At 37.9% G+C, this 27,327-nt stretch overlaps 1 protein-coding gene across 4 annotated transcripts in view; it reads right to left on the bottom strand.

Moving 5' to 3' along the window:
* The window catches only part of tnr (tenascin R (restrictin, janusin)), a 252,997-nt gene extending 226,636 nt beyond the window's left edge, over positions 1 to 26,361 (bottom strand). For all 4 annotated transcript variants that reach the window (XM_051698725.1, XM_051698723.1, XM_051698726.1 and 1 more), the window contains exon 1: positions 26,146 to 26,361. The gene's annotated coding sequence lies outside the window, so the exon portion shown is untranslated. The remainder of the gene's footprint in view (positions 1 to 26,145) is intronic.
* Between the last annotated feature and the right edge of the window lie 966 nt (positions 26,362 to 27,327).

Here is a 27,327-nt window from a genome sequence, read left to right as displayed (position 1 = left end):
ATAAATACATTTCAAGACAAACTTGAAGGCAACCGATGCAAAGCATACTGCAACCCAGTTATAAGTTAATAAACTGTAGGAGGCTCAGATGAAACTGAGACCCAGCAGCTGTGAGTCAAGAGAGGAGACCTGCAATGGAAGGCAAAGCTAGACGAAATAGACAGGAGTGTCTTGTGGGAAACATTTGCATTTCAGCAGGATGTCAGGCTCAAAAATGGGTACAGAAGCAATGAAACATGCCCTCCAGAGCTCACAGAAATGAGAACAGAACCTTCAGCCAAGCCGAATAACTGCCGCCCATGTGGGGGTGGGGGCTTAGGAAGATAGATGGATTTGGAAGGAGTTCAGAGGGATTTGATGGTTGTCGCTGAGGTGGCTGCTAGCTTGGCCTGTAATGCTGTTGACATCTCCATGACAGTGCAAAAGCTTCAGCCGCTTGGCAGGTGCAGGAAGCGAGAGAGAAAAGGAGATGTGGCGGAGAGGTATTGAGATTCAGCTTCCATTGCCAGGAGTACCAAGCACTTTTCCTTAGGGATCTAGTGTCTTATTACCTCCTAAATGGCAATGGACTGCTCTGTATTTGAAGCGTATCAAGAGTGTTTGCTTAAAACGTGTGATTGGAGAAGCAATTGTCCTGTGCCTGGTAATTGCAAAGGGTTTTGAATAATTAGTGATGGTTAATGATCATCATGCATGAGAAAAGAAATGAATGAATGTATGTATGAATGTATGTATGGATGAATGAATGAATGAATGAATGAATTAATGAAACCAAAAGAAAAACTAAAAAAGAAGAGTCCTGCAGAATTCACGGTATATGCATGCACAATTATCAGTCACTAGATGTATTGTTTCATTATTTCAAAAGGCACAGAGGTGAAACAAATGCTTAGGTTTAAACAGCAAGTCAATGAGTCAAGGAGACAGATTGACTACTATAATTTACACTTAAACTATAATTTGTTTTCTCCGAACCATATCGGCTATCTAGCAATAATAAACCAGCACAGCAGCATTAATGGAAGATGGCACGGCATCACAACATGGCTAAATAAACCCATGGTAATATATAGCGATGGCCTATATCACTCACAGTGTCAAGCCAAATAGCATGTCCAATAGTCAGTGACCTGGATTTAGCACACAGTTCCTCTCTGGATTGTACCAGTCAGATATTCTGGTTGCTCTTCATGTCCATTTTGGCAAATTCTATATAGTTAGACCAACAGTCGAATGCGAGACGCTTTTGTTGCCCTGTTAAAGCCACCTTTGTCCTGTTCCTACCGTCAGCTTTGAAGAAATGCCCCAGACCTGGGATCCCATGAGCAGGTGGGCTGCTTTTGCTAGTGGGTACACACAGTCTGAATACTGTTCCTCAGTCAGCAGGGAGTCGGACTGGGCAGTAATTTACAGCAGTTGCCCAGGAGGTCCGGGATATTGCCAGCTGGACGGACTCTTTTGGCAGTTTTTCGAAAGGTTACATGATCTGGCGACACAGTAGACTGATTCAAAGTCTGGTCTGTCACTGCCGACTTCATACTGCTTAGCTCCTCGGGGCTAAAAGTACCAAACCCACACATTTGTAATGAATTTTCGTAATTTCCTAACATGTCATGCAAAAAAACAATCAGAAGGATGTCCAAATGCTCAGTATTCATGAAACAGTGGGCAACAATACCCTAATGACCAACTGCATTTGCTGATATTCTGAAGTGTGCAACCAGTGGACACCTTACTATCCTATAACACCTCGGGAGCTGAGGAGCCGTACGATTAGGTACCAAGAAAGTGGCTCCTTGGGGTTAAACTGTACTTGTTTAACAACACCAGAGTAAATTGTTTTCACAGTTGCTGTTAGTTCATCAAACATACATACATTTATAACTGATAGGCACGCTATTTTCTCAGTACATTTTTGAGGCATGAAAACATTAACATTAGCTGACATTTAAAGAAGCATCATTTGTGTGCTCTCCAATTCACTGTCAGTTTGCCTTACATTTAATGTAATGTGGTGTAATAGCTTTGGGAGACCACAAGGGGGTGCTACAACATTTACTGTACTTAATACTGAAGGACGTGTCGATGTGGTGCAGGTGGTGGTCCAAAGTTGTAAATCTAGTCACCATACACACAAAAGCTAGGAAGGTTTTTGTACTTCTTCAAGAATGAACAGTGATGTTGATGAGTTTGCATTAGTGAAGTTAGTGAATGGAATCGGCGTAACTGTGCAAACTGTACGATTAGTAATGGCAACATTTTATGCAATTTCTCTGTAAGTAGCCTTGAATAGGTTTCATTCAAGCGGTCAAAACACAAAAGACATCCTTGTAACTGAAATACATTGTGTAGGCTATATAAAGGATACATATACACAATACTGTATATCATCCAGTGATGACTAGAGTAAATAATCGATGTCCTTTGATAATGATTTGTGTCGATTTTAATGGAAAGCGCTGCAAGTTGTGCTCCGTGGCACTGCAGAAATTTGAGCAGTCTCAAAACAGTGCTAAGCGCTAGTTTCTCAGTGAAACCTCTCAAAAAAGTAGTCTTTTATTTCAATTGATTGTAGATAAACAAAGACATTATCCAGCTCTCTTTTTGTTCTTTTGTTCTAAATTATTCAGAAACTGTTTAACTGCATGAGAAACTATCTAACCTAAATCTCACAAGGGGCAACTTTTCTCAATTCTTTCCTCTAGTTTTAAGTATACAATCTACATTATGGCATTTCTCTTCAGTCTCTTTTTTTCCCAGCAAAACATAATGCAGTCATGTGCTGACTTACATTTAAAGTTCTTGGCAAATAACTTTAATAAGAACATAAACAGGTAGTTAAAAGGATAGTTCACCCAAAAATGTAATTTTTATAATCATTAATCAACCTCATGTTGTTTCCCACATGAATTTCACTCTTCTTTGTAGCAAAAAGGAGATGTAAAGAAGAATGTTAGTCTAAGTTACCATTTGTTTTCACTGTTTTTTTTTGTTTTTTTTTTCACCATACAATGAAAGTGAATACTGAGATTAACATTCTGCCAATATCTCCTTTAGAGTAAGAAAGAAAGAAGTCGTGAGTTTGTATTACATGAAAATGTGAAGTGACGACAGAATTTTCATTTTGGGTGCACTGTCCCTTTAAGATTTAATGCTCACCAGCTTAAAGTTAACAAAATGCCCTGAAAATGTTAACAGATAAATCCTGAAAAGAGGGTACCTTCTAAATCAGTTATTATTGAAAGATTATATATATAATATTAAGCAATATCAAACGAGCAAGAGTGTGATATGGCCCTACATCAGCACTGCTGTGATTCGGCCGTACGTAATCACAGCAGTGCTGATTTAGGGCCATACTGCATGTTTGCGAGTGTGATATTGCTTATATTCAACAGTTCAATGAACAAGTAAATTTTAAAAAATTAGGAAAAACTGAGTACGGTCATAAAAACGCATTTGTGCATGGAACTACTTTCTTACACAGTGGATCAGAATCTGCTGTTGCTGGTTCAAACCAAATGATGCGTCAAAGCCTCCGTTAGCAATTCAAAAATTTCACTTCAGAAATAGTATCATGGCTTGTGCTGTTTCTAACAAGTTACTGGATAAACAAGGATGGACGTGTGTGTGTGTATGTGTGTGTGTGTGTGTGTGTGTGTGTGTGTGTGAGTAGAGAGAGAGAGAGAGAGAGAGAGAGAAAGCGCATCTGCCATCACTTTTGCCACTCCCAAACAGAGACGCTGTCAGCTTTCTGAAGATCAGCTTTCTCAGTGGAAAAATAGCGTTCAAACGGGGGTATTTCTCACTATTTCACAGTAGCCGGTGCGCAGGAGTCTTTCACTACAGAAACCGCAATGTCCTCTGCAAATGCCCTCTCCGATGTGGAAACTCCGGTAAGAGGTAAGTGCCTTGAGTTGTGTAATTAATCAGTCTGTTGTGTCTCTCAGCTGTGATGAGCCGTAATGCTGAAGTTGTTCATTTAAAGCCATTTAAAGATATTTCCTAGCTTTTGTAGTGTAGAAGTAATGCAAGCGATCACGAAGAGCTGTTGTATGTAAACACTGGCTGACGCGGATTCACTTCACGTCACCTAACTGGCTCATATTATACACAAAAATGATCTTTTGCTGCCATGTAAAAAGTAAAAATATGTAAAAATATGCACTGCTCTTACACTTTAGTTTAGAACGGCACAAACACAAGCGAAGTTATACAAACAGTGAAGCATCCGAGTGCTGATGGTGTGAGACCATCAGTGCTCATGGAACGTCTCTCGTCCAGTCAGATTCTAGGACCGAAACTAACTTTTGTTGTGTGTGTATATATAAACTCAGCAAAAAAAAGAAGCGTCCTCTCACTTTCAACTGCTTTTATTTTCGGCAACCTTAACGTGTAAATATTTGTATGAACATAAAGATTCAACAACTAAGACATAAACTGAACAAGTTTCACAGACATGTGACTAACAGAAATGGAATACTGTGTCCATGAACAAAGGGGGGGTGGTCAAAATCAAAAGTAACAGTCAGTATCTGGTGTGGCCACCAGCTGCATCTATTCAAAATATCATTTTATTTACATTAATAAATTTGACTGATTTACAAAGCAGAGAAAATACCTGTAAAATTACCTGATGAAAGTCTAGAGAGACGGAGATGAGAGACATTTTCCTGCCTCTGCCTTTAATGTCTCCCCTTGTGGTCATTCATTTTTTATCTCCAGAGGGGATACCTTTTATACCTGTTTCTAGTCAGACTGAATGTATTTACCATATCCAACAGTAGATGGTGCTATTAAGTAAAGCCCTATTAGGACGTGATTCGTTTTCCTGGACAAATGTCTGACTGTAAATAATTTTTTGCTGTGGACATCTGTAATGTTTACTGCCAATTCGCACAGGATAAGGGATGTCTCTAGAGATCCCAGAGATGGGTGCGTAAACTCACTGCATTGACACAATGACGTCACACATAAATAACCCATCAGAAAATTTACAGTATAGCTGTGCTGATTAATTATCAAGAAAAATTAATCATGAACACATGCTGTAGCCTATCTGGGATTATTTAAGGAAATTGACTGGAATGCCTGAATTAGCCTACCTACAACACAATTTGTGACATTAGCGAGCCTGTAATCCTATTTTAAACTCTTGAATTGAAAATATGGACAATCCATTCACATCTTTTTTTATGCCCCTCCTTAAAATATGTAAATATGTTCCGAAACGAGAGGCTGCAGTGTCTGAACAACACTTAAAAACACAACTTCTCTCCTTCACTCTGTTCAAATCACAAAATTACATGCTTGTGAACTAATTTCCCTTATCAGAAGAAAACATGCTGGTTTGTTTCTCTTTTACATGGGTAAATAAACACATAATTGCATTTAATGCTTGGGGAAAAACATGCATCTGTCCATATGCAAAAGTCAGTGTAATCTTAAATTGTGAAGTACGTATTTTTCTGGTAACTTCTCACATGACCAACATTTTCAGACACATGGAGAAATTGAGAAACAATGATAATTAAAACCAAGGGCTCCCAGACATTTCAGATTCACAAAATTTTAACCTTAACCCGGGATTGTTTTACCAGGCATTTTAGAGAAGGTAAAAAATGCTGAAATCTTCATACCGGTGCAGCCGCACGGGAACGCGCAGATGGCTGATGATCAAATGTGTTTGTTAGCTAATGTTAGCCCTGCAGCAAAATGTTTGACAGCTTATCCTAATGCCTCCTGTTAATTTTTTAACAAAATGTACAGTTAATACGACAATTAATTCACTGTTGAGACTGCTTTTGATATGAATTACACCATCTTCTGAATTTCTACATGAAAATATAAATGATGACATTCACATTAACATGTCCCCCCTGCTACCAATGGCGTGAGTTTGTCGCGGTACTTTGTTTTTTCAGCCAATAGCAGATGGAAGGAATATTCTGGAAAGCCTTTGCATTTTTTTTAATTTTTTTTTAAGATTTCATTTTGTGATGCTAGTGGCGCAGATATTACACACTTCAGCTTTAAAAGGTAGAGAATTCTTTCAACAAGTCCTTCAACAAATGCTGTGCATACTCTAAAAGGATGAGAATTTGGATGCTGCTCATGTTTTTGTGCAAAACAGCACACAAACTCAGAATGCGTGTCTGAACACAGAAGACTCTTGTGCTGCATCTCCAAAACATCAGTGTTAACAGTGTAGACCACACCTCATGTGAAGCACAGGAGAGTGAGTGCAGCAGACCTGAGAGCCCATCTATTTTCAATGCCCTTCATCTAGGCCTGACACCTGTTTCCTTGGCAACCACACTGACAGAAGAGGGGCTTGGGGGGTCATGAAGCTGAAACTTTGGAGATAGAAGAACTGGGAACTACTTATGCAGGTCCTGACACTTCTGGCTGGCTTTGTCTAAAAATACAGCTCCTCACCTCACCCCAATATTCTTCCTCACTTCCCTGCCTAATTGAAAATAAAATTTATGCAAACTAGATTTATTACATTTTAATGCCTACCTCATTCTCCTGTTACTTTTTGTATGAGTTTAAATAAACTTTACGAAAAAGCATTTTATATTAAAGCTTCATTTTAAGCTGCACTTTGTGCTCTCTAGCGACATCTGTGGGTGAAACTTAAAATTGCAAGCACTTTGTGGAAGCATATATTACGTCAGTCGTGTTTCGGCACTGCTCTTCTGGCGGATGAATCTCCCAATTTGAGCTTAACTGGACATCGCCTGTGTGTGATCATGACTGGAGCTGGAGTCATAACAAGCTATTTTCATGTTGATATTATTTTATATGATTAAACATTTGAAACGGAAATATTACTTGATTTGATGAAGATAAACAACACTCTTATTTACATATTTGAATGAATTTTACACTTAAATCGCTTTTCTGACACTACACTCAAAGGTTTTTTAAACAGAGAACCGGGGACTCTCCTCAGCCACCACCAGTAGATCTTAATATGATTATTCAAGTGTTTTATCTACTATTAATGTTTGAATTGTACTACAATTTTCAATTTAAGAGGTTAAACTTGTGATATGGCTGATACGAGTTCAATAGAAGACTTTATTATTTTTATACTATACTGTCCAGCCTCAGTAACTTCTATGCAATGCACACAATAACACCATAAACTAAAAACATAAAACAAGAATTCAGTAATGATGGGATAAAATATACTTTATTAAATGTAAAAATGATATGCTTAAATATGCAATATAACAGTTACAAGAAGTCAGTTTCAGAAGTCATACATATTAAACATGTCACAGTAACTTCACCGGACAACGAAAACAAATCACGATCGGTTAACTCATGAGTACTGTTCGATTCATAAAAGCATGACAAGTAATATAAGCTCCAACCACCCTACCAGAAAACATATCCAAGCATTATAGCAGGTAAACAACCATCTAGATTGCAACAATGCTGCCCTGAACTGTGTGGGTGTTACTGAACTGAGCTGAACAGCGTAGTTAGTTTCTTCAGCTGGAACATGAGATGGCCGGCTCTTCTTTCCTGTGTGCGGATATGACGCAATGACGCAAGGATGAACGTCATAAACCAGCGATTTTGCACCAAATCGAACCCGACAGCTCAAAATACAATTTTTTTTTTTATATGCTTACCGTAGTGAATTGGGGTAAAGTAAGGACATTGTTTTGAACACTGATTGTTTATGTACTCGATCAATAATGGCAATTTGTCAATTTTTAACCAAAATATCTTACATAGTGCAGCTTTAAACCACTCAAATAATATAACTAATAAAACCATTTTTACAATACGATGAATAAAGGCAGCTGTTCAACGGCTTCCCACATTTTCATGTATATTGTAAAAGATAAATGATCATGTGTCTTTCAAGACCCCATGAAATCAAAATTAGAGTTTTGTGTGTTTTAGTCCATATCTTTTAGCTTTGTGGTCATCTATATGCTAGTGGACTCCTAAACATTGACAATATTCACTTTTAGCAGATGTACAATTTAAAATGAGACAAAAATATTAATGACTCATGTGACACTACACAGATTTTTGTCCAATCAAATGCTCTCAAGAATGAGAATGTCCCTGGCTCTCTAGAAGGACAATGGGGTCTAAAACTTGAAAATAGGGTCAATGATTTCATGCCAAAAAGGCCCATATTACTTACAAAGTTATTTAGAATCTAGATATTTTATAATGTATGTGAATCTACAGAATGTAGTCTAGTCTAGTAGTAAACTGCCATTAAGCACTGCATATCAACATAAAGAACAATACAGTGGCAGAACAGATATGGTCTACAGAGAATACCTCAAATGTCTGTCTTTGAAGAATAATGTATGCTGTATTAAATGCTGTATATCAAAGATAGTTGTGTTCCAGTAAAAATGCACCAGGTTTATTTCTAAGCAACAGGATTCTTAAAATTTGGTAAATGGAAATTGAATTGCTTAGACTTGTTTAAATTGGATTACTGCTGACAAAATTAAAAGTAATAGACTAAAACCTTATCCATAAGGAATATCAATAATGGAGTCTTCGTGAATGAGACTTTCACTTCTTCACGGAGCATTATCCTTCTCTATTTAAGATTTGGTGCTTTAGTCTTTCAACGAGCAGCTGCAACACATGAAAGAACAGGTACATTAGTTTAGAAGTGGTATATTTATAGTTCAATGTAATCTACTACATTTCACTCTAAAGCTATTATTTTTTTAGATTTTGCTTTAATGAGTTTTCATCTAAGGCCTCATTCACTAACCGTGCATTTTTGTGTGCAAAACCTGTGTGTAAACATTTTCATGCAGAAATGGACTACTTGCACAACTTCTTCCAAGTTGTACGTAGTGCAGCTCAGGCGTTTCTGGTTACAGCGTTCAGCACACCTACATGCCGATTATTTCTTGTTTAGGGCTGTCAGTTTTTTTAAATAAATCATGTTTTTGGCACTAACATGATGTCTTAAATGTAGAATTTGCTGAAATTCACCTCTAAATATATTTTTTCCTTTTCAAATATAGCGACACTCAGCTCCTGAACAATATATCAAACATATATAACCTGCAGCAGTCAGGCCGTCTCATTAACACGTGTTTCAGTCATTGATGATATTTCAGACCTGTTGAGCTTCAACAATAAATTCCACCATACAAATGATTATTTTTTGGTTAAATGTCAGCGATTTATTTATTTATAAATACATTAGCCGTTCTTTTACTCTGACTTTAAAAAACAGTCAGAATAGAATGAAGCAGTTTCATTATTCAATTAAATACATAAATAACTGCCCTAAAATGTATTTAACGACACTACATATATTTAATCTATTTCAGACGTTATAACTCATTATTTTTGGCAACTCTACTACTTATGCGTTTACATTTCAACATATTACGATATACTTATCTGAAACAGTGACACAAAATAAAGATTAAAACATACATTTAATAAAAATGCAGCGATGCATCCATTCATCAGGTCTATCCCCTCCCTCACGCATGGAGTACTGCAGTGTTTGAAGCATGTAGTTGTTTTATACAAAGAGCGCTGGTGCTGACACCCTTTACTAATCTCCTTCAACCTTCTGTCATTTGCAGTTCAAGCTGATCTGCTGCAGACATCAGAGTGAGGAGAAACTGTTAAATGCGCTGAGTGTTTACCAGCCATTGCTTTCTCAGATGGGCTTGGGCTGAATTAAAGCTATGAAAACGGTTCTTCCATTGAATATTTCTTCTCCTGCCTCTGAAAATATTTTACTTTAAAATTTTCTTCGAACACTCATTTTAAGTGGCGTTTCGAGAACTAGGCAACTATGGCACATGTAAACACATAAAACAGAAAGTTAGCAGGCTGTATTATTTCAAAGCGTAAGTCAGTCATGAGGCTCAGTGCAAGTAGTCCATTATGGTTCATCAATAACTTCCCAATTATAGGTATTCTATGTTTACAGGGTTCCAACACTTTTTGACTATAGAAATTCCTTGATTTTTCATGATTTTTTCAGTCATTTGTGATAACTGTGATTTGTAAAAACATTTTTTGATTTAGGCAGATTTGCTAACAAATCACTCAGTTTTGTGAACTGTTTTGACCTATTCATTGACTCAAAAGAACAATCTTATCAAAGATCAGAAATTACTATGGGTTGCAAGCAAGCAATACAGCCGATAAGATATTTATAGCTCAGAGGTAAACTATACTTACTATAGAAATGCCCATGATTTTTCCATGACTTTTAAGATTTAATAAATTTCCATGACTTTTCCAGGCATGGAAATCATAATTTTTTAATTACATGAAACTTCCAGACTGTCCATGATTGTAGCAACCCTGAATTTACAATTTTATTTAGAACAGACCAAAACTGCACATCCACATATCTCTCTGTGACCTTAGAAACATTGCGCACCTTTATAGAATGTACCTTAGAGAGTACGTAGAATGTGGCAAAGCGAGGGTAAGAACACATTTCTGGAAATTCTGTATGAGAACTTTTATTGCTTACATAAGTAGGCAACTTATATCAATCTCTCATTCATTAATACAGTAATTGCTTATGAGGAATATGACTGAAAAAGTTTTAAGTTGTGAACATGTGAACATTTTACTTTCAGTTGAAGTGTGCAGAGACTTGGGGTCTAAACTCTTAAATTACATTACCCAGGACAAAAAAAAATAAATTCCTTTTCTCTAAAGAACACAACCCTGAGGGAGGTCCACTGAGATTTTATTCTTCTTCTTCAAAAGGATTTTAATGATATAAGTGTGTCCTCTATATATCACCCACTTCACTGTTTCTTTTTACAACATAATTGATTCTTCAGTCCGAAGGTCTTTCTACCATTAAGGTTGTAGTGCTTTGCGATAGATGACTCTTCAAGATTCTAGCACATGAGTTGCTCCTCAATTCTAAGCATGGAAAGAGGACATCGGAGGGGGATGATCACACTGAAGCCTAACAATAAGTGTGTATGTGATCCATATGTGATTTCACTCAATTTAAAGCATGAATGCCCCAGCACATCTCACACATTTCCTTAAAATATTCCTGGAAAACATTTATCTAATCCCTTTCAGTGCTTCTTGCTTCTGCAGGCTGGGTAGCAAACAACCAGGTTGCAACAAATGTGTACAGGCATCATTCCTATAGGTTGAGCTGTTTTGGACATAAAAATGGCAGCACTGTATGTGCAATGGTTGTATATGTACTGCTAATATGTGAAAAAATGAATTTCACTGTATATGTGTAAATGTATAATGTGTGAAAAATAAATATAATTTAAAAAAAAAATAATTAATCCAATCAATTAAATAATAATAATAATAATAATAATAATAAATTATAATAACCAGACTTTGAGGGGATTGGGTTTTCCTTCCCCTAGTTTTACTTTGAGTTTCCAGTTAACTTTTCTCTCATTTAACTCTGCCAGCTCTAATATGAATAATCAAACTTCAAAGGCTTTTGGTTTTTAAACCACTGTGTGCCTGTGCAGTGAAAGGCTGCCATTCTGCTCTGAAATAATTTGTGCCTTATCTCAGCTGACAGATGTCTTCTCATCTTCCACATGGTGATTTCTACATCTTATGGGTCTAAAATTTGACTTAGGTCAGTGACCAGCAGCAAATGGAGTTTGTACAGTGTGGGGTAAAATGTATTTCTAAACCGATTAAACTGATGAACAAGATAAAGTGTGGGTGCAAAAACCAGTTTGATGCATTAAAAAAAAAAAAAATATATATATATATATATATATATATATATATATATATATATATATATATATAATCTTTATATATTGTTTAATTTTAAGAACAGAATAAAAAATAAAAAAATACTATGCACAATCTTGTGAACCAGTAGTGCTTTTATATGAGGAGGACTTTAAAGGGAATAAAAACTCTCGGATGAGCTTAATACTTTTTATGCACGTTTCAAGGGAAATAACGCCGCCCTCGCGGGAAGCTACAGAGATTAGTTCACTCTCCGTCTCTGTAGCGGATGTAACCCGATCCTTCTGATGGGTGAATATCTGTAAAGCCGCGGGTCCAGAAGGCATTCCGGGCTGTGTCATCACAGCGTGCGCGAACCAACTGGCTGGTGTTTTTACGGACATTTTCAACCTTTCCCTCTCTTTGTCTGTAGTCCCCACTCCCACCATTGTGCCTGTACCAAAGCAATCCAAAATCACTTGCTTAAATGACTGCCGTCCTGTTGCTCTGACCCCCATCATCAGCAAATGCTTTGAGAGACTAATCAGAGATTACATCTGCTCTGTGCTGCCTCTCTCTCTAGACCCATTGCAGTTTGCTTACCACAACAACCGCTCCACTGATGATGCCATTGCATCTACGATACACACTGCTCTCTCCCAAATGGAAAAAAGGAACACATATGTGAGAATGCTGTTTGTAAACTACAGCTCAGCATTCAACACCATAGTGCCCTCCAAGCTAGATGAGAAACTCCAGGCTATGGGCTTAAACAGCTTGCTGTGCAGCTGGATCCTGGACTTCCTGTCATGCAGACGCCAGGTGGTTAGAATGGGCAGTGACATCTCCTCATCACTGACCCTCAACACTGGAGCCCCACAGGGCTGTTTTCTCAGCCCACTCCTGTACTCCCTGTACACACATGACTGTGTGGCAACACACAGCTCCAATGCCATCATTAAGTTTGCTGATGATACGACGGTGGTAGGTCTGATCACTGACAATGATGAAACAGCCTACAGAGAAGAGGTGCACAATCTGACACGCTGGTGTCAGGAGCACAACTTCTCCTTCAACGTCAGTAAGACAAAGGAGCTTGTGGTGGACTTCAGGAGGAGAGAAAGAGAACACAGCCCCATCACCATCAATGGCACACCAGTGGAGAGAGTCAGCAGCTTCAAGTTCCTGGGTGTCCAGATCACTGAGGAACTCACATGGTCTGTCCACACTGAGACCGGTGTGAAGAAGGCTCATCAGCGCCCCTTCTTCCTGAGACGGCTGAGGAAGTTTGGAATGAACTGCCACATCCTCACACGGTTCTACACCAGCACTGTTGAGAGCATCCTGACTGGCTGCATCTCCACCTGGTACGGCAATAGCACCGCCCACAACCGCAAAGCCCTGCAAAGGGTGGTGTGAACTGCCAGACACATCATCGGAGGTGAGCTTCCCTCCCTCCAGGACATATATACCAGGCGGTGTGTGAAAAAAGCTTGTAGGATCAGAGACTCCAGCCACCCGAGCCATGGGCTGCTCTCACTGCTACCATCAGGCAGGCGGTATCGCAGCATCAGGACCTGCACCAACCGACTTCATGACAGCTTCTTCCCCCAAGCAATCAGACTTTTGAACTCTTGATCTCTCACAATCAATATACATCAGCACTGCACTTTATTAATCTTATTATCTAACACTGGACTGTCATAATTATATCTCTCTTAACAACACACTGGCAACTGACTATCAACCGACAGCCTGAATGTCAATACAGTACAATACAACCTACTGTACATTTTATATATACTATATATACTATTTTTTATTGTATAATGTGTATTCTATATTGTGTGTATTGTATAATGTACATTGTATGTTATTATTTGTACATTGTGTTGTGTGTAATTATGTGTATATTAGATTTTAAATTGTGTTGTGTAAATCTGAAGTTTATTGTAAATTGGTATATGTCTCATCACTGTCATGACTGCTATGTTGCTCGGAACTGCACCCAAGAATTTCATACACTATTGCACTTGTGTATATGATTGTGTGACATTAAAAGTGATTTGATTTGATTTGATTGTTACAATGTTTTGTCCCTTATCTGGGCTTAAACAGTAAAAGGTCATTCCAATTTTTTTGTGTAGCTATTTCTCTCTCTACAGTTTTGTCTCGCAACAGTGCACAGAGTCAATACACATTGAGGTCAAGTGAATATCGAACGTAACACATAGAAATGTCATTTTGTTTCTGTCTATAGGAGTTTAGGGTATAAATCATTTGCTTAATCCAAATATGCCACCAGAGCATGCCAATGTCCTATGGAGTGAGACTTACACCTGACGGCAAGACATGTCAAACGTTTGGATTTACACTTTCTGAAGGATAATTTGATGCCCCCACCCCTCACCCAAAAAAAAGTGTTTGAATCTGCACTAGTAGATTCAAAGGCTGCCTCTGGAACACTTATTCAGCAGCAACCTATAACTCATCCATCAGAATGAAATCAGCAAACAAGGTGTTGTTTGGGGCAGAAACAGTTCAAACAATTCTGTCATCCTCTATCCCATCATCAACCCTCCCTACCCACTCGAAACTATGACAGTTCCATTTGGTGATGCTAGTGACACAGAATGTACACAATTTCAAGGCTTTTCAATGAACTGCTATGAAATCATTTTAAACTAAAAGAAAATACATTTGTTCTATTTCTGCAATATTTGCTTCCTTTCAATCACAAAGCAGTTTAAAGGGAAAGGAAATAGCCTATTCAAGAAGGCTTGATTAGAACAAAGACCTGTTGCCAATTCCAGTGTCCTCTCCCTCATAATGGGCTTTTCCACTGTACCACACACACACACTCGTGTCCCAGAAAAGCCTCATTGTACAATCTTGCTGGGCTGGTGGGTTAATGTAATGTGCAATATGAAGTCAGACTGCGCAGGCCGTGGATAGATTTTATAAACACTAATCAGACTGCAGTTGTTCACGCCAAATATGTGTTCCATAGGCCAGCACACACTATCACCGCTTAAAAAGATGCACGGCCCATATCAGCTTCATGGCAATGGGGAGAGGGAGACATGTCATGCTTGTTTATGAGTTACAGAGCTGTCAGGAAAAAGATGTGAATACTAGGCTGACACTTGTGATGTGCAGAGAAGAGGATATGTATGTTCACAAACCCCGTTTGAGAAGAAAGAATGCAATTTGTGTGAAAGATGCAGTACCCAGTGGAGCAGGTGGGGAAGCTAGAGAATATTATGGGGCTAGGGGCTAAATGTAAGAACATTTTCAGACCTGTAGCTCGTTTGATTTGTTCCAAAACAGGGGCTAAAATTGTTACATTGTTGCATTTTCTTCTTTGTTCAGTTTTCTTTCACAAGGCAACATTTCAAAACGAATCAAAACTGTGCCAATAAAAAGTCACATGTGAAAAAACTGTCCCCTTATTGGTAAGAATGTTTTGCATTGTTCCAGGATTTAGCTCATCCATTGCTATACTGGTTAAAATTATATACCTGTAAAAATTATTCAATCGCTACAAATTTTCTAGTATTTCTGTCACACTTACGCAAAATGTCACCGTATGGTACAGAAGGCGCATTCCAGTATGAGGTTGCGCTGCAAATAAACATTATCTGACACACGGATGATATGAGTTGTAAAATTTAGTTTAGTTGCATTGCATTATTTCTGCATTGAAAAGTGCCTGTTCTCATGGTCGCAGAGCTCTCCCTCTCTCACACGTGTACACAAACAGCAGAGTGAAGCCACATAAAAATGTTTTTTATCTGTCAAAAAGTTGCTGACGCCATCCTACCCGTGTTCTGCTGCGATCCGAAAGAGAGAAGTGATCATACTAAAATTACCTCAGGAATGATAGAAGTCTAATATAGTCATCAAAAGGCTATATCCATGTTTTCATGATGAATTACAATGACATGCTGACCTACGATGTCTTCTCCAAAGATCAATCAGGTATGTTCATGGTTTTTATAGGTATACGTAGAGTTTGGTTCATTGGTCAGTTTGGTCGGAATGCATTCTCACCACAAGTGAACCGCTCCAGAGTTCGTTTGCAAACGGTCCAAGATCACCTTGTCTAGGTGGTCTCAGACCGATTGTTCTGGAGCAGATCCGAGTGTGATTGCTGTTCACATATGTCTATACAAACTGTACCAAGGGAGAAAACACACCAGGTTCTAAAACAAATGCTCCAAACGAGTCAGGTGTGATAACGCCCTGAAATATTTTTAGGTCAGATTTGATTCATAGATGTACAAAAACAATTCAAAGCTGTATAACATCCAGAATGTCCAAAGGTGAAAGGTCACAACTGGTTCTTCCCATACAGTTCAGTGCTGACCGGTTAGGACAATAGAAGGACCATTTGTTTAAATGACAAATAAACAAATTTGTATTTATTTGGTAATATTTTGAAAAGGTGCATTTTCAATGTTTTGTTGGCTGAACGATCAAAACACAAAAGGTACACAACAGTACAGATTGATTGGACCAGGGCCGCCACTCCCTATACACAGATTTCACAGTCTGCTTAAGGCACCAGCCCCTTAGGTGGGCAACATCTTACCTTAGGACAAAAACATCCACCAACTGCCCTTCTTCACACATTATTAGAATGTGCGAGGAAGGGCAAGGAAGTGCAGAACTCTGCATAGTGCACCAGTTTGACCAGAAACTGCCCTGGAATGGACTGTACCTTGATCACTCACAGGCTCGTTTACATTTGCGTACGATTAAATATGCCGTCTCTACCCTGATTAAGGTCTATTCTATCAAAGTGTTAAGGTTTCAGAACCATTTTAATCATTTATTTTAAATCTCCATCTAAAATTATCTTTGAAATGTCTTACAGGCTTCAACAAAGTTCTTACTATGACAAACAAAATGTTGACCAAAGGAATTTATATCAAATGACAATGCAGCCCAGCTGAATTTAAATTTGAATGTAAATCTATGAGTCTCAAAGATCTGCTTGCAATTCCACCCTGACTTCTGCTACCAGAATCTATTTAAATATAACACTTGTCAGCAGCTGTGTGTGCTTTTGTTTAAAGATCAAATCTCCCATACAAGCAATTGAATGCACTTGTCCATTCAAATAAGACATACACTGATATCATTCTGCCTGTATTCAGAGGAGACACATTATTTGTAACCCTGAAATGTCTATGAGTGAGGCAATACATAGTTGGACTGGTTAGTGAAGACACAAAAGACCCACGATAAATGCTTCAATTCTCTCTTTTAACTACAAAGCAGGAAGGATGGAAATTGGCAAAGAAAACTTTATGTGGGAGTGTTTCTCCATCTGCCCGCACAGATGGGGAGACCTAGTGACTGAAAACCAACACGAGCCAGCCACACAACTACAAACAGTGGGTCAGAGCAAATATCCATATAACAGATCTACTGATTCCGGCTACAACAGAAGGGCTGTGTGATTTATGTTTTTCAACAAACTGTCCCAAACTGTTCAGTCTTGTCTATCTATTTGCATAGGGACAGGAGAAGCATTGCACAGAATATCAATGTATCTGACTGTTATTGCACATCTCAAATTGCAGTCATCTGATTGGCCTATTGCTTCGGGGAGTACAGGATGCAGGAGTGGATGGTGGATGATGGGTGTTTGGGAGCTAGGCTGTGCCTGTCAGGCTTTCTCAATGGGAAATCAATGATATTTGTTTAATTATTGGATGAACTTAATCAGTTCTACCTCTGCCTGGAATTTATTGCAAAATATACAAATACAAAAATTTGTTTTATGCCATCTTTCGGCCTGAAATAATGAATACAAGTCATTTTGGTTTGATAGGTTTCTGAATTAAATAATTGAAATTGTCTAATCTTTCGTTCTCTGCCTGCATTAGTTTGCATGGCTGTTGTACTCTGTCCTTTGCAAATATAGATCTGACACTGTCAATGATTGCTTCTGACAGTAGTCATTGACCACGTCAGCTCTAGAATCCCGTGTAAGTGTTGGGATACTAGCAATAATTGAAAATGGCATTGTATCAGAAAGATTAATTTTACATGTAGGTTCACATCTGTATCTCCTGCATTTACAGTTACAAATAAAATGTGACCACTTAAACGAGTCAGCTGGCACATTTCCATTGGAGACATTTAGCAGAGGGGAAATATGTGAGCAGATAACATATTAAGTTAATGATACAATGCTGTCTAATTGCAGACAGATGGAATCTTCACTGGAGCAAATAATTGTTTTACTCCTTAATCACGTCAATTAACCAGCACAAGATCTGCAGCAAATCTGATTGGTTGGGATAAATGTGATCTCATTCGCTCTGGAAATTAAAAATGACTGTGTTTAAAGAATAAAAAGATACCCCAAAGAGCTCTTGACAGGCTATGGATAGAGTACATGCAAACTGCATTAAGAATTAAGAATGGGGTGTCCTTCTGGCTGTTGACAACAGCACTATTCATAACCGTTTAAAAAAAAAAAAAAAAAAACAATAAAAAATAAAAAAATTTTAGCATTTCACAAATAATGTAAATTGAATGTAATGTTACAGTATGGGGCATCGACATATAACTGCAGCATATAGCTTGCAAAAGTGTGGCAAACGACACTTTAATAAGAAAAATCGTTGATCGAATCGGTATCGGCCAATCACAGAGTAAAAATACCAATAGATAAACTAGTGGTGCATTTCCTAATCGATGCACCACTAGTTTAAAGAGAAAGGCAGTTCATAGTGACTTACTTTAAAACCATTTTTTTTTTTTTTAAGTTGAAAATCTTGAATGAAACGTGAACATGCAAAAGAGAGCCGTGTAGGAAGTCAAGATTTACATTGTAAAATCAGCTTGTTTATCACCAAAATCGACTGTTTGCCTTCAGAAGACTTGAAGCCCGAAAATGACTAATGAGTTGCATGTCCTACTTTTATTACACTGTATTGTATTGAAAACAGCAATCTGGACATCCTTAAATTCCTTCTACTACAGATGGTAGTTTCTAAAAGTTGCTAGAATTCTCTGCATCAGATTTACAGTATCTCCAGGGCAAGGTACAATTTCAAAAAATTATAAAACATGCCTTTCAGGCAGGCTGAGATCACAGCCTTAAGTTTTAATCACAGCTTCAATGAAGAAACCATATGGACTTAAGGTCTTGAAATGAGCAAGTCATAAGATACCAATGTCACAGAGCAGCTGTTACAGAGATAAACATTTTAAAACGGCCAACTCATTTGGCCATCAAAACAAATGTTACATTAAGAAATGATTTCTCAATTTGGATACATTTCCGTTAGAAAAGTAATACAGTATTTATACTCGTAATTATGTTTTCTGTTAGGCCAGAAGTAATTTGAAAGCATTATCAATAAAACATAGTTATGCGGTTGACCAGAAACAAATCGGTTGATGGAGACATCAGTCTTATTTGACTTTGTCATTCAGTTTGTTGAACATAACCAGATCTCGACTTTGCTTGCCGTCTTCTCACTTTCTGTCCTTTGCGAGCTCCTTCTCTTTTAAAAACACATAAACAGTAGATCAACGCACTGGCCCATTTCAGAGAGGACTTCAGAAATTCCTGGCTCTTATCTCTGTGCCTGTAAATCACTTACTGATTATTAATTAATTCCTTCCATTTCCTCCTGAGTTTTACAGAGCAATCAATCGCCTTGTTAACTGGCCCTGATCGAATGCTAGCTGATAAGTCAAATGTTCTTTGTCATTGAAGACTATATAACAGTGTTTTTTAGCCCTCTATTGATTGCTGGTTTATTTGGCTCAGCAAAGCTTTTCAATATGCCAGCAGTTGTAAATTTATCTAAAATTGTCAGCGTATACCTGATATAAGGCCAAAATAAACACACACCCACAAAAACCCAAAGTGTTGACTTGTTGCAATCTCACAATTAAAGGTGCTGTAAGTGATTTTTATTATTATTATTTTTTTACATAAAATATTCTACTACCTGACAGTTATCACTAAAAATAGGTGTCCTGAGAGATCACACCAGTCTCTGTGACATGACAGCCCTAGGCTGTCGAAGGCTAATGTTTCAGTTGAATGCTAGCCTTTCAAAGTATACTTAATTTAACTGTGCACGCATACACAAGCATTGGCCAATGCGTGCTATGACTGCTATGAAATACTATTTCTCTTCAGGAGATTAGACCAATAAAGATGTCTTAAAGAGCACCTATTATGGTTTTTAAACATGCCTAATGTTGTTTTAAAGGTCTCATACAATAGATTCAAATGAATCCAATGTCAAAAAACACTTTCATTTGCTCATAATTTAAATTGCAGCATTACCTTTTTTTCCCAGTGTCAAAAACAACTCATTCAATTATTCGTTCTAAAGGATTCATTCTAAACTCCTCCTTTCAGAGAGCCTACTCTGTTCTGATTTGTCCCAGTCTGTTGTGATTGGTCTACCGCTTAGTGTTTGGGGGCGGGTCAAAGCTGTTTGCGAGCAGCCAATGACTAACGACTCGTTTCAGGTGTTCAGAATCGGTTCTTTCTTTTGGGAGTCAATAACTCCATTTGTCGTGCACTTTGATTTTTGAAACTTTGCAGACTTTTTTACATTCACAACAGCTATATAACACACTACATGAAAGGTAATATTTGAAAAACCATAATAGGTGCTCTTTAATATTCCTTCAGACTCGAGTTACACAAATGCAATCTATCTCCTGACCTCCTCACACATACGCTCTTGATGTTCTAATCCACTATTGTTGTTTCTACACGTCTCCAGATGTTTAGTGGCAATTACATCTTCTAGTGCTTCTTCATGACAGCAAAGGCTCAATTGTGAGTATTGCCACCTGGCACATGTGCATTCTGTGTATTCAGAGTGTGTGTGGTTAAAAAAATCAGTCTGCATGCGTTCTGTGCTCAACAACTCTGCTGATGAAAATTGCGTAGTGCTTCCTGTACGCATATGCCTAGCGTTCGCATCTGACTAAAGTATACTTTAGACCAGAAGTTTTCAACAGGGGGGACATGTAACATCAATATGCTTCATCCCCTTTAGAAAATATAAATAAAGGACATTCACCTGCCTTCTGTCTCCATGACGTTAACTTCTGCAGAAAACTTCTCTCTGCTTTTTCTTTTTGAAAGGGAGAGGCGGAGCTTAGCCTGCCTTTTTAACTAGCTGTCAGTGTAGCCACGGGTCAGATCGACAGTGACTACCAGTACCGCCGCTCCCTAACCAACTCACAAGGGGGGCACCATCTTATCCTAGGGAGGCATGAGAAACTCCACAGGCCCTTAATCGCACATATATTATTCTAGGACCTTCTGGCAGTCGTGGAACACAGAAGATCGCCTCGTGCTCACACTTTCTTACCACGCTTCGAGCACATCCGCCCCTTTGCGGTGATTGCTTGATTAATAAAAATGTTGACATGTTTCCCAACTTCTCTGTGTGCAAGAGGACTGGGATACATATCCCTCCTTTGATACAGACAATCGTTCACCATGTTGATGGACTAAAATAACAATTCGGCCATTATTTCAGTGAGGATTTCAGTTCATTTGTTTGGGTCAGAGACCCCTTCAGTTGCCCAGGCAAAGACCTTACAATCGAAATTGAGGACACCAGATTGTGACACCTCTATAGCTCTTGCTCTCTGCCCTCATATTGATTTACTGTGATGAGTGAATATCTTCAGTTGTCTGATGCTGCCGTAAAATTACTCCTTCCATTTTGGGTGTTCTAAAAGGTTGAGAACACCTGCTTTAGACCATTTAAGTTTGATAACTCCATTTTAATTTTTCTAACGTCACCGTTTCCCTAAGTATACAGTTATTGAGAGTGTTTTTCTCCCCTTTTCTCCCCAATTTGGAAAAACCCAATTCCCAATGCACTCTAAGTTCTCATGGTGGAATAGTGACTCGCCTCAATCCGGGTGGTGGGGGACGAATCTCAGTTGCCTCCGCGTCTTAGACAGTCAATCCATGCATCTTATCATGTGGCTTGTTGAGCACGTTACCGTGGAGACCTAGCATGTGTGGCGGCTTTGCGCTATTCTCCGCAGAATCCATGCACAACACGCCCCACCGAGAACGAGAACCACATTATAGCGACCACGAGGAGGTTAACCTAACGTGACTCTACCCACCCTAGCAACTGGGCCAATTGGTTGCTTAGGAAGCCTGACTGGAGTCACTCAGCACACCCTGGATTCGAACTTGCGACTCCAGGTGTGGTAGTCAGCGTCTTTACTTGCTGTGCTACCAGGCCCCCTGAAAGTCTCCATTTTTGGTGGAGGACAAAGCCATTCCAGTGTGGATGGCGTGAACGTAGCACAAGCGATGCATTTTCAGATAAAAATGGATTAGTGTGAACGTGGCCTCAGTGGCTGGCAGAAGTTAGGAAAACTGTAGTAGCATTTTAAAGGTTTATTTTCTGCACCCCTAGTGGCACCAAATGAAATTGTGATCTATTTGTTTGAGCGGGTTTGACCAACCTTTGCTTAACCAAAGGTGTGAGTTTGGAACAGGACTTCTTGTTTTACGAACAATGTAGAAACCTGTTTGAACAACCTGTTGTTATTTTTCAAATTCTGTTTGGTACCTCTAGTGGTGCACAAAATACACACTTCACCTTTAAATAATGTTGATCAGTCTGCAACTTTTTTGCATAGTTTGAAAGTTAAATCTGCTAAATTCAGCTCACTAATCAAAAGTTAGAAGTTAAAAACGTTAATCATGTTAAATTAGAGCATAATTCATTTGCATGTGTTGAAATGATCATCAAAGCCACAAGCACCTTTTCAATCAAAGCAAGAGCTCACCAGCTCCCCCCACTAGCTGGACCTTGTGAATGATCTTCAAAAGTATTAAGGGAGATTAGAGTACATTTGTAAGCAGGAATAAAAGTGACAGGAAAGGTGGAAACCTGGTGCACAAGAGGACTGTTCAAATAATATTCTCTCTCTCTCTTTGTATCCGAATATCATTTAAGGCTAGCGTGGCTTTCAATATGTGAACACCAAAATGGCTCAGAGCCTGCAGAGCATTTATCAAATAGATTGAATCCATGGCAGCATGGACCATGGCTTCCATGTTCAAAGGGTGAACAAGAAATGTTTAATTTTTACAGTATAATTTTTTTCAGCAACAACACTTTTATTTTTCGTCTAATGTGTCCTTGGCTTATGTTGAGCATTAGATTGAGAGTTAATAAAACTGAGAACAGAAGTCCTCAAATGGGTCATTTCAACAGCAGGAGAACATTAAAAACTGCACACAGTGTGCAATAATGTAGTATTATGGTAAACGGATTTATCAGCTAAGCTGTATTTAATTCAATGACAAAAAAATTGTCAACTGAAACCCATTTAACGTAAGTTCAACAGGGAGCGGCCACCTCAACCTGCTTTAATTCTGGACAATAATCCTCTGGCGGTCCAATAAATGCAGCCCAATTTCTTTTTAAACAGGAGCGTTCTCCCTCAGAGTATGCCGATGGGAGACTGCCTTAATTACCATTTAGAAGTCTAATAGCAATAGTAGAGGAAACTTGTGCAACATAGTTACTGCTGGGCATTGTTCAGAGGCAAAGCTCCTGGACTGAAATATTATGTAAATTATTAATTTCCTTATAGGCTAACATAGTTGTGCTATTTACCACTGGCATGTCGGTACATGGTTATTATTCTCACCAAGAGAGAAAAGTAACACAAAAATCTAGATGTATTATTACAATTCAATTTCTTAGATTTAAATAGAATAAATACATTAATATTATAATTTAATTTATTCCATTTTTATTGTACATGTTTATTGGGTTTATTGTACGTCATGGACCTTGTGTTACATCATCGTAACAGTTATGTAGGTAACATTTGAGTTTGCTTAAAGACCCCTTGAAATCACTTGCCTTGTGTTGACGTATTTGCTATTGAAACAGGAAATTTGGGAGGGAAATACCGAAGGACGTAAATGTCTAATAAGCTTTAGTCATGTCACAGCCATGTCCCATGATTTGCTACTTGCTGATCGGCTGTGGGGGAAGGATATTCTCATTCTAGAGAGCATTTTATTGGATCACAAATCCGTGTAGTGCAGCATGTGTTCTCAATATTTTTGATCAGTTTTCTCACAAGAGACTGTATGTTTTAAAATGCAAATATCTTCTAAAAGTGATTTTATTTTTTTTTATTTTTTTTCAACATTTAGGAGTGCACTAGCAAATAAAAGCAAACACACAGACTAAAATCCACAAAACACAGTTTTGATTTCACTGGGTTTTTTTTAAATCTCAGAAATACAGTGTAGGTTCCATTTAAGAGGTCTACAGTGAGTACTATTCTCAGTATCTTTTTTGGTAATGAAAGTGACGATTGCCATTTTAGCCAAAGCAAATGGTTTAAAATAGCATGTCTGTCAACCACATTATTGATTTACATTTCCATAAATTTCACTGTGTTGGTTGAGAGTGAGTCTCCTGATGGCTACATGTTTAATAGATAGGCTTGCTTGCTGGAGGGAGGAGAGAGTGAACGTTATCTGAATTGTTAGACTCGTGGAAAGCTTTGAAATCATGCCTAAGACTAATGAAAGAGGAGCAGGAGGGAGGAAGGAATGAGCGACGGAGAGGTGTGATCTACCTACAGAGAGATTACCACGTACCCCTGGGCTCTCATCTTACACTGTGTGGGGAGGCGTGCAGTACCATTCGTCACATTGAAGCAGATTGAAAAAAAAAGGTCTCACAGCCGAGGTGTTAAGATTTATACTCCAGCTATAAATCTGCAGAAACGATCCCCCACACCAAAATTTAAAAAAAAAAAAAAATTTATATCATGCCGATACCACACTCTCTGCTCATGGACAATATGTTCAACTGACTTTGACAAATCAAACATTTAAGAAATATGACGATATCATTCACAGTGCAGCTCTGCAGGGAGGAAGAATGGATGCACAACAGAAAGTGTGAGAATATTTCTCCAGCTATATAGTGTAAGAAATAAACAGTGTGCTTATCGAGAGAGACTGATGGATGGTGATATCATTATCTGCTCAGAACCGCATCCCCCGCTATTTAGATGTAAAGTTTTTTTTTTTCACTGCATAGAGCAATAATTGCTCATACCTGGGTACAGTGAGGTTGCTATGAAATGTACAAAATATCTAAGCAAAACAAATTATAATAATGAAAAGAAAAATCAGATTTTTCCTAATTTCTGCAACATATTTCAATTATACTTCAACATAAGGCAAATGCAGCTATATGCAAGTAACTGAGCTGACCCAGTAACCTATAACAGGTCTCCAGTTTTTCATTTGTATGTATGCTCTATGCATATTTAGATTCCTTTCAAACAGCACGACAATATCTGCATCAATTGATGAACATCAGAGTATTAAGGCCTATAGAAGTTGCTTACACAATTATAAATTCTAATTGCATTTGTAGAGCACCATCAACAACAGTAAATAAAGGACTAATCAGAAACACAGACATAACCAAATACACCAATCAGCATGGACAGAGTTAGTACTGCAAATACAAGAAATGTCATCAGGACTCAAAGGAGGAAACAAATTATTCTATATGAGCAAATGATGACAGTGAAGACATTGTAACATGTCAGATGTCTGTACCAAATTTACTTCCACATCGATGACATTTTTAAATTAATCTACCTATCTATCTATATCTATATATATCTATATATATATATATATATATATATATATATATATATATATATATATATATATATATATATATATATATATATATATAAACAATAACAGAATTAACAAGTATTTAAAAAGGATAAGCATCATGTAAAAATGGTTTCAAATCTTCCCTAGATTAAATAAAAAGTCATATTTTGCTTAAATTATAATGATTATATACTGTTTATTATACATTATATATTTATGCGTAAAAGTATTATTATTATTATTATTATTATTATTATTATCTAAAAGGCAAACAATAGTTAAAGTTTTGCAACAATTTCACTTGCACCAAAAAGTGCATACTGCATAAACTTTAATATTATACACTCACTGAACAAGCACATGTGTGTTAATAGAAAACAACATGAATAGACTCATAATACCTCTGAAAGACTGAGTAAAATCTAATGAATGCATATTAAAACAGATTTTAATGTAATGTAATCCTAAAGAATCCATCTCTGGTTACACCAGAATCAGTCTGCTCCCTTGTGTGACTTGAGTAACCTGACACTCTGCCTCAAGCTCAGCAAGATAATGTTTTGACTGATGTAGAACCCAGAAACCAATTCATTACCCGACCCCCCCTCCCATTTCCTCCACCACTTTCCTTCTCAGCCCACAGCCCCCCTCAAGTACAGTACTACTGGTATGAGCAGAGAACCAAGTGATGCTTTTTAAAGACAAGCTCAACTTACCCAGTTTTTGAACCCAGTGCTGTAATTGCTCTGTCTTCAAATCTTCAGATTTTCTGCTCCTCCCTGGTCCTTGAGCGGCTTTCTCACTCTCACAATGTTTCTGGCAAAGGTCTATTGATTAGTCAGCTGTGTATTTTGTAGTCTGTTGTTGCCACCACCGGTTTGATTGGAGCTCCTCTCTTGCTGCCTGTAGCAGCTGTAATGAGAAGGCTGAGCAACGTATGCACCTTGCTCCTGCTATAACTCTCTCTCTCTCTCTCTCTCTCTCTCTCTCTCTCTCTCTCTCTCACACACACACACACACACACACACACACACACACACACAGTGTCTATCTGTCTTTCTCACCCTCCTCTCTCTCTCTCACACACGCACACGCATACACTATCCCGGTCTCTATCCCTCTCTCAGCGACACCCCCCGCATTCTTTCTCCTACCCTTTCTATTCCTCTCTACCCACTGTCTTGTTTGCCCACTCTCCCATTGTATTGATCTGCCAGCGCTGGTGTTCTCTTCCAGCTGCCTCTAGAGGGTGTTCCAATCACCGTCAGTAGCCAGTCCAGAACTAACCCCTCTAGCATCCAGAGAGAGGAGGGTGGAGAGAGAGACAGAGACGAAAGGATGAGACATGAAGCCAATTTCAAAATTTTCAGTTTCAAAGTACTTTACTGGCATAATTGTTTTACATACAATATTGCCAAAGCATCAATACACATAATAATACTAATAAATAAATAAATAAATAATAATAATAATAATAATAATAATAATAATAATAAAATAGAAAAAAGAGGCAGAAAAAATAAGCTGCAATCAAAATAAAATACAAATTCAACAAGACATTTTTTAACATTAAGAGGACATAAAAAATATATATATACTGTAATCACTTACATTCATCAATGTTAGTGAATGCTGACTGAGACTGTCTTATTCACTAACCGAGCATACACATCTATTTGTGCATAAAACCTGTGCACAAACATTTGCATGCAACAAAAGTTTACACTTATATAATTTTCTACATTTAGCATAAAATTAAGAACCAACTCAGACCTCATGATTACACAAAAATCACAGACTCTTAGTGGCCTTAGACATGGAGTATGTTAAAGTGAAATGTTATTCATATTTATTATTATTAGAAATGGAATTTAAAATGGAAATTATGTTGCCATGAA

The sequence above is a fragment of the Myxocyprinus asiaticus genome, chromosome 5, assembly GCF_019703515.2.
Source record: "Myxocyprinus asiaticus isolate MX2 ecotype Aquarium Trade chromosome 5, UBuf_Myxa_2, whole genome shotgun sequence".
Classification (NCBI taxonomy): Eukaryota; Metazoa; Chordata; class Actinopteri; order Cypriniformes; family Catostomidae; genus Myxocyprinus; species Myxocyprinus asiaticus.
This window is presented reverse-complemented; position numbering and strand designations above follow the sequence as displayed.